Source organism: Meles meles, chromosome 12, assembly GCF_922984935.1.
Source record: "Meles meles chromosome 12, mMelMel3.1 paternal haplotype, whole genome shotgun sequence".
Classification (NCBI taxonomy): domain Eukaryota; kingdom Metazoa; phylum Chordata; class Mammalia; order Carnivora; family Mustelidae; genus Meles; species Meles meles.
In genome coordinates, this window is record NC_060077.1 from 12520293 (window position 1) to 12529698 (window position 9406).

Genomic DNA, 9406 nt, shown 5'->3' on the forward strand with positions numbered 1-9406 from the left:
CGATAGCTAACTGGCTAAGAAATGTAATCCAAGGACTCTCCTGTTAGAAAATCAAATAGGTAATCACTTCAGGGTTATTTAGCTGGCTTTCCCTTCTTAGCATCGCATTACGGGACACAGATCAGGAAAGCATCCTGTGGATTGAACAGAACATCTGTAGGAGGCCAGGGTTTTCCGTTGGGGGTTCCAGTGTTGCTGTCTTTGTTTCCTGTTAGTGTGTGTGTGTATAATTTCATTAAATGTATTTCACTGTGTGTATATCAAGGTATGTTACCATTGTATGTGTAGTTAGAGATAGTATTTACATATATTCCTCTAAGTTTAATAACCATGGTTATTTTATATTCCATCTGATTATTCCAATATCTGAATCTCTGGGGGTCTGCTTCTTTCATTTGTTATTCCCACTGGTTTTTCATTGTTTCCACGTGTTTGTGACCTTTGAGTGGGAGTTGCCCATTTTTTTCCTTGCATCTTTGCCCATAGACAGTCTCTGGCTTGGATGGAGGTTGAGTTCTGTCAGTCAAGATTGAGTTTGCCTCCCCAGGTAGACTGGGACACTGATAATACAGAAACTTTAAATTGCTCACTTGAAAATTTTCAGTTCATACAGGTATCATGAAATTAGGCCTCAAACCTATACGTCCTAGTTGTGAATTCTCAGGAGAAATCTTTTTATTTCCCTCTACCAAGTGCCAGGGCCAAGATAGGCAAGTTTCTTTGCTGTCTCCTTATGTGTTAGGGTTGTTTCTTTAGCTGTATGCCGTATCCCTAGCTGTATTCAGGGTCTACTCTAATTAGGTTGAACCGTGGGATACCTGCAAACTTCAGCAGTGTCCTAAAGTTTGGAGGAAAAAAAAAAAAGGCAGCTTTCTGATAGACCTTGAGTAGGTCCTGGCCTTTATCCCCTTCCCCAGGAGCCATAAAGTCACAAAAACTGAAGCAGAGGGTCCCTGGAATTTTGTAGAAGCCTTGAAGACAGAAGTCATTTGGGTGTTCCCCTGCCTCCCAAGCTCAAGGCTCATATCTCCACTTTGTGTAGGTATCAGTCTGTTAATGCCAGCCCTGTAGTTTACTTGTTAAAAACAGACTTTATGGGATGCCTGGGTGGCTCAGTCGGTTGAGCGCCTGCCTTCCCAAAGCTTGAGTCATGATCCCAGGGTCATGTGATCAAGTCCCTGAGCCCGTTTCTCTCCTCCCCGCTTGTGCTCTCTCTGTTGTTATCGCTTTCTCTCTCTCTCAAATAAATAAAACCTTTTTTTTTTAAACAAACATGCTCTTTATATTTGATTTAACATTTCAGTTGTTTTCATCAGGAGGGTCTCTCTCCATACTTTGGTCTCCAAGTCTCTTAGCTCACTTCTATTTCTATAGTTGATCTAATTAAGTGGAATCCTTGGCATTGTTTTTACTGCTGTTGGAGGAACTCAAACATACAACCACTAACACCCAGACTTTAGAATCCAAGGTGCCTGTCAGATTTCTCTTTAATAGTCTCATCCTTTGATCCTGGATCTCACTTCAGATGGGAATTATTTTTTACTTTATACTTAAACTGTTTGAAGTTACCACCTGCAAATCCTTTTAAGGTCAGAATGTGATACAGAAAATAGTTTACTGGGTAGGTGTATTGTTGAAAAAACTCCTGTTCATTTGCCGTGCAGTTTTCCTCCTGTAAGAATTTATTCGACCACTTGGCTTCCACACCAGGAAGTGAAGCTGCTGTCGTGGAGAGATTAATTATCAGGACAGAGGGAAGCCACACAACAGGCCAGACAGTGGAGGCTCCTTACCCCACAGTTCCACAATTCAGCTCCGGGTTATTGAGCTGGGTCCGTGAGCTCTCTGAATTTGTATGCAGTGTATTACCTCTGAGTGCACGTGTGAATCTTTATAAGGAGAGGATTTACAGTTTCATCAAGTTTAATTAATTTAGAGAGCATCTAAGTGGTGGTTTAAAGTGAGTGAGTGGGCTTGGGTCCTACCTCAAATCTCATTTGACTTGAAAGTGGCTATTCTTATAATTACTATAATTCTAGAGAGTTTCTAAAATACAAAGATAAATTCTTAAGCCTAGAATTTAATTCTCTCTCTCCCCTCCCCCTCTCTGGTCTCATGTTTTAAAATGATATTTACGCACTCTGCTTGGTAATTATCTCACTTGTGGTTCCTTTGCCAAGAGTAACAGATCCCGTTGGTAATAACTGGTATTTACATTGTGCGTGTTTGTGTTCATTTTGATGAAACAAATAGAATCATACATCTTCCACCCATAAGGGAATTTTCTGAGTTGTTAGTAGTTTCTCAACAATATAGATGGGGGAGGTTCAGTTTAAGCTTTCTATTCCTTTAGGAATCATTTGTTACAAAGAAATAGGAATGCAAATTCAGTATTATAAGGTTTTCTGCAAAATACGCTGCTCCAGCTAGTTCCGACATGAACAGAGAGGTGCCCATTTTTGTAATGAGTTTGTGGGTCCATGTGGCCTTCGGCTGGTTAGTAGCTCCCAAGTCTGCAGAAGCGCACGTGGGCAGCAGTGGCTCCTCCTGAGGGGCATGCTGGGCAGCGGTTAGGGCACTGGCTCTGCAGTCTTAGGTCAGGGTGGGGATTGTCACCACCACTTCCAGTTGTGTGGCCTTGGGTGAGTCATTTAGCCCCTCAGTGCTTCCCTTAGAACACGGTTGCTAACATCTGTAGCAGTCAATGCTGTGAGATTAGACTTAAAAGCCAATACATGGAAAGAATTGAGACCTAGCCCCATTATAGCTGTGCAATAACTATGAGGCATTTTTTTTTAAGATTTTATTTATGTATTTGACAGAGAGACACACAAGTAGGCAGAGCAGCAGGCAGAGAAAGGGGGAAGCAGGCTCCCTGCTAAGCAGAGAGCCCGATGTGGGGCTTGATCCCAGGACCCTGAGATCATGAGCTGAGCCGAAGGCAGAGGCTTAACCCACTGAGCCCCCAGGTGCTCCGAGGCATTTTTTTTTTTTTTTAAGATTTTATTTACGTATTTAAGAGAGATCACAAGTAGGCAGAGAGGCAGGCTGAGGGGGAGGGAGAAGCAGGCTCCCCGCTGGGTGGAGAGCCTGATGCAGGACTCAATCCCAGGACCCTGAGATTCTGACCTGAGCTGAAGGCAGAGGCTTAACCCACTGAGCCACCCAGGTGCCCCAACTATGAGGCATTATTATTGTAACTATATCCTGCCACCAAATCCAGGTAGCATTAAATGAATGGTGTAAAACAGTTAAAGTAAAAACAAAAAAACCAGGGGTGCCTCGGTGAGTCAGTCAGTTAAGCATCTAACTCTTGATTTCAGCTCAGGTCATGATCTCGAGGTCGTGGCATCAAACCCCACATTGGGCTCTGCACTCAGCGCGGAGTCTGCTTGTCCCTCTCCCTCTGCCCCTCCCCCAGCTTGCACACTCACGCACTATCCCTATCTCTCTAAAATAAATAAATCTTTAAGAAATTCTTAAAGACTTTGGATCAATGAAACCTAAGCTGCTTTCATCCTGAAAAACAAACAAGAAGAAATTCACTCCCTCACCATCATGTACTTGATAACCAAAAGTAGAATTTGTGAAAAGCACAGCAGAACTGTCAGTATCTACCTAAAAACATTTGTTCTTATAACAAACCACATTCCCAGCCCGTGTTCCTCAAGTGCGGGTTGAGGAGTACCTACGGATTTGTTGCCAGAAGAGAGAAATGAGCTCAGTGGGCTCTCTTACAGCTCTGTGATTGTGCCAGAGGGAAGCAGAAAGGGCCACACCCCCGAAATGAAGTGAGGGCTGGACCTTGAGGGCCCTGGTGGGTAGCGTGAGCTACTCCAGTGTTCACGGAACTGTATTATGTGTACATAGCCATGCCTTATTCTTTTTAGAAACTGCCCAGTGTTTCGTTACATAGCTCTGCTGTTACTTATTAGCTGCGTATGGGTGGGCTTTTTGGTTATTTGCAACTATAAATCATATATTTATTCGTATTTGCTGGAATAAAGATTGTTGCCCGTACTGAGGTATGCACGTGTTTAATTCAGGTGCTGGGAGTTGAACAAATTCCATGAAGTGAAATTGTGAATCAAAAGGGAGGACAATTTTTTTTAACTATTCACTCTGGAAAGATGTCACATATGCATCCCGGTAGACAGAAGAGTACCGAAGCCCCAGCAGTCGCCAGCTCAGAGCCGAGCCTGTGTGCTCTCCTTCCCTCGCTGACACGATCGCTGGGGAAGATGCCCGAGCTATCGCTGTACCTATAGACACTTCGGTTTGTACCTCTAACTGATGATTTTTAAAACTGTAACCGTAATACCATTATCCTACCTAATATCCAGTCAGCAAAATACTGAAACCCATGAGTTCATAATGACACGGAAATATTAGTTGCACAGTGTCCATACTCTGTCATGCCTTCTTCATTTGTTAACTAGAATGTGTCTCTGCAGAGAAACTTCCCTGAAGTTTCCCTGCTACTTGATTATCCTGAATTATATAATGTTAGTAGTCATGTTGTTAACAATATTCATATTATTGGGGCGCCTGGGTAACTGAGTCGGTTGAGTGTTCATCTCTTGATTTCAGCTCAGGTCATGACCTCAGGGCCGGGATCAAGCCCATGTGCCTGAGTGTCTGGCTCCGTGCTTAGTGGGGAGTCTGCTTCCCCCCTCGCTCTCCTTCTGCCCCTCCCCTGCTCATGTCCTCTCTCTCTGTCTCTAAAATAAGTAAACAGATCCTTAAAAAACACACACACAAAATAGGGACACCTGGGTGGCTCAAACATCTGCTATAGGCCCAGATCATAGTCTCAGAGTCCTGGGATCGACTCCCGCATCAGACTCCTTGCTAAGCAGGGAGCTTCTCCCTCTCCCTCTACCTGCTGCTCCCCCTGCTTGTGCTTTCTCTCTCTGTCAAATAAACAAATAAAATCTTTACAATAAAAAAGAAAAGAAAAAAAACTTAAAAGCCACAAAATAATATATCATTATTCTGAAACCATTATATATACTGTAGAGTGAAGCATGATTGTGTTACTATTGCTAGGAACTAAGATTTTCACTAAGAGAAGAGATAAAACAATGTAATATCAAAAAAGTAAAAATTGTGTAGTCCTAAATCTGGACTGGAAATATCAACATAATTATTAAAGATTTATTTATTGGGGTGCCTGGGTGTGTCAGTCTGTTGGGGGTCTGCCTTCAGCTCAGGTCATGATCCCAGTGTCCTGGAATCGAGCCCCGCATTGGACTCCCTGCTTGGTGGAGAGCCTGCTTCTCCCTCTCCCTCTGCTGCTGCCCCTGTTTGTGCTCTCTCTCTCGAATAAATCTTTAAAAAAAAAAAAAAAAAGATGTATTTATTTATTTGTGGAGGGGGAGGGGCAGGGAAAGGGGAAGCAGAGTACCTGCAGAGCATGGGGCCAGACACTCACATGGGACTTGATCCCAAGACCCTGAGATCATGACCTGAGCTGAAATCAAGAGTTGAACACTCAACCGACTGAGCCACCCAGGCACCCTGATAATAAGAATATTATTAACAATATGACTACTAATTTTTTTTTTACAGTTCTTTTTGTCCTTAGATTTCATTTCTAGTCCTTCTGGGATGCACCAATTACTGTTTTAAAGTTCTTTTTAAGTTATGTTTATTTAATTTTACTTTTGTACTTAAGGATAAAATAATTACCTGGTCCCAAGGTCAAGTACACAAAGCAAGGTACATTCAGAGAAGTCTAGCTTATCCCCCTGCCCTCTCCACCCTGTCCTTACCTCACTCTGTTTATCCTCCTAAGTGCATGTGCTTGTCTAATGGAAGTAACGACATCTGTAAATTCCGAGGCCCCCTGTTTCTTGGAGAATGGAAGCCTATCACACACCTGATGGCATCTTGCATTTTTTTTTAACAGTATCTCTTGGAGCCCATTCCATGGCGGTATTTGAGTTCCTCTTGCCCTTCTCCGGCTCCGGGATCCTACAGGGTGGGATGTACATAACTTATTCAACCAGTTCTCTGCCAGTGGATGCTGGGGCAGTTCCCAGCCCATGCCCTCATGGCAGTGCGGTGGTAAGCAACTGGCACGTTCATCTCTCCGAGTTTCTGGCCCAGTATCTTTGAGATAGGTGCACAGTAGAGGTATTGCTGGCTCAAAGGGTAAATCTATATACTTTTTGTTAAGTTTGATATATTAACTCGCCAACCTGCCTTCCAACAACAGAAGGAAGCCTAGGACCATCCTTTGAGTGGGGAGTTGGGGGCAGCACCAAGAAGACCCCTCTCCTCTAGAAGTTATGGTATGCCAATGTGAAGCCTAGAACTGCTACATTTTGCAACAAGGGAGGAAACTAGTCTGAGGAGAAAACCAACACAAGGGGAATAACAGGGACAAGAGAACAGCAGACAGCCAGTCTTGATCAGACCCTACCTGAACCCTAACCTACTACCAGACTTAGTTCAGTAAAGAGACAAATTTCCTTTATTGTATAGGTCAGTTTGAATTTTATTTACTTATTTGACAGACAGAGATCACAAGTAGACAGAGAGGCAGGCCAGGGGTAGGGGGGAAGCAGGCTCCCCACCAAACAGAGAACCCGATGTGGGGCTCGATCCCAGGACCCTGAGATCATGACCTGAGCTGAAGGTAGAGGCTTAACCCACTGAGCCACCCAGGCGCCCCAAAATCTAGATTTTTTAACATCCGAGTTGGCGGCAGGATCCGGTTTGGATCCCAGGTCGCCAGGTTCATCCACTGGTTCTCAGATTGGGTGCCATGGGACTCCCCTGCAGTGCTCGACAGAAATACAGTGATCTGGCCTCACCTCCAGAGAGTCTGATTGGGAAGTTGGGGCCCAGGAACGTGTGGTTTCATCGAGTTCCATCCCAGAGTGATGCAGATGCTGGGGTCCACGGGCCACACTCATAGAGACCCTGCTCCAGACCCTACTATAATAAGACACACTGACACTCCCCCACCGCCCCCCGACCACCACTGCCCAGGTGGTGGTGAAAAGAGGCCTGACCTCTCTGCCTCTGTTGGTCACTCTTCTGGGGGCAGTGACAGCAACACCAATCAAACCTGCTGCAGCAGAAAGGGAATTCGTTGGCCTGTTCAACTCACGTGAACAAGGCAGCTGTGAGCACAGCACGGTGTAGCCTCCCTCTAGCCATGCGATGCCTCTGCTCCTGTCTGTGTTGGCCTGACCCCCGGCAAGCCTTCTCCACATGCTGCCCCCCAGGCCCAGGTGCAGCCAACCTTGCAAATGGCAGTCCCAGCAGAGGAGCTGTCAGCGAAGGGTCCCAGCCAGAGGCTTCCGTGGAGCTCCCCTGGCCTCGTGGGGTCAGCTACTCTCAAACCACTTGAGCTGAAACTAGGGAACAGCTGATGTTACTAGGAGAAGGGGGACAGATGCTGAGCAGGAAAAAACTGAAGATGGCCACCACACTCCAAAGGAGAGCTCCGATGAGAACTATCCCTGCAAACAGTGAGCTCTGGCAGGCGTGAGCGCCCAGTTACCAGAGATGGTCAGGCTGTAGCCAGAGAGCACTTTGTTTTGTTTTGTTTTAAAGATTTTATCTATTTATTTGACAAACAGAGATCACAAGTAGTCAGAGAGGCAAGCAGAGAGAGAGGAGGAAGCAGGCTCCCTGAGGAGCAGAGAGCCCAATGCAGGGCTCGATCCCAGGACCCCGAGATCATGACCTGAGCTGAAGGCAGAGGCTTTAACCCACTGAGCCACCCAGGCGCCCTGCCAGAGAACACTTTGTAAGGTGCTGCCCCAAGAAAGGAATTTTTCTCGCAAACACTTCTCCAGCCTCTAGACCTCAGCTCCTAGAATGTCCTTCCTCTGCCTTTTCCTAACCCAGGAGACCCAGCTTCACTATCTCTTTCCTCAAAAGCCTCCTGCCCCAGTCACTCTGTGGCTTTGCCTCCTGTGTGACTGTAACCGTAGCTCCCAGAGGCAGAGTGGGCTCAAGTCCTGCCCTGCCCCTTCATAGCTGGGTGACCCTGGACAAGGGCCTTCATTCTCTGAGCCCTGTTTCTCTCATCCATCTAGTACCTGGCCATTTCCCGAAGTTCTCCCTGCCCCTCCTCACCCATCATCGACTTTTAGCTGGGGGCACGATGCTCTGAATAAAGGCATACTTCTTGTGGTCCCTTGGAACGAGGTGTCCCGGGACGAAGGGCTCGCCATGGGGTGGGAGCAGCAGCGTCGGAGCCTGGTGTGAAGGGACGGCTGGCATCTGTTGTCTCTTGCTGGCCTACACCCCCAGTCTTGCTCCCTGAGATCTACGCGCTGCTACCGTTGACCAGGAGGAAGGCCCCAGGAGTGGCAGAGCAGTGATCCAGAAGCCGCTCCATAGAACGGAGCCACCTTACCTGCTCTGCAAGTCAGGCCTCCCACTTTGGCAGGAGAAGTAACTTCGGGTTTGCTGAAGCCATGATAATTTGGGGTCCTCTGTTGCAGCAGAACATCACCCGAACTCAGAGCCCCTACCTCCCGGGCTTGGTTGTGCAGATTAGAGAAGATGTGCTCAAGATGCCTGGCGCGGGGCCCGGGGCCCAGTGGGCGCTCCCTCGGGCGGGTGGCTGTTCTCTGCTCCCAGTTAACCTAGCCGTCTGCTCCGTGTGCCTCATGTGTATGAGCGGGCTGTTGGCCGGCTGCCTCCCGCACTGGGGCGAGCACCTTCACGCTTGTGTCTCTGTCTTTTCTCTCCCTCAGTTCTTGCCTGGTTCCTCGGATGTCAACGAGAGAAACCAACTCTGGCGGATTATCGGAAGACCACGAGGCCCCCACAGGATGGCAGGGGAGGCCGAGACCCAGGCTTGGCATGGACAGGCATCACCACCGCTGGGCTGCCACACTGCCGATCCCGCCCAGATGTGAGCAAATGCCAACGGTGCGGGGTCTCCTTGCGTCCAGAAGAGGGGACACCTTGGGGAACACTTCCACCAGACCAGACCCAAGAGGAGTAAGTTCATTCCCAAAAGGAAAGTGAAATGGTCACTGAGCAGTGAATGTCCCAAGTATGGATGGGGTCTGGATGCTCCTGGAAGTGGGCAAAAAAGACCCCGACCCACACAAGAGTGAACTCCATCACCTCTCAAAAACGGATGCCTGCATGTGGCTGCTCACGGTGAGTGGGTCGGCGGGTGGTCAGCAGCGTCACTGGGGCCCAGGTACCTCCCACCCCTGGCTCTGCCCTCAGGCTGCGAGCAGGGACTCCAGACCCGAGGAGGAAGAAGAGAGGCCACACTCTCCTGCGCCCCTCCTGGGAAGCCCTTTCTGGAAGCATAACGGCAAGGACAGATGGAATCACCAAAACGGGTTTGGACTAATCTCCTGAGTGGAAGGAAGTTGAGGGGTCAATCCCAGGTCCAGTTCTGGGCAGATGAGGGACCCAT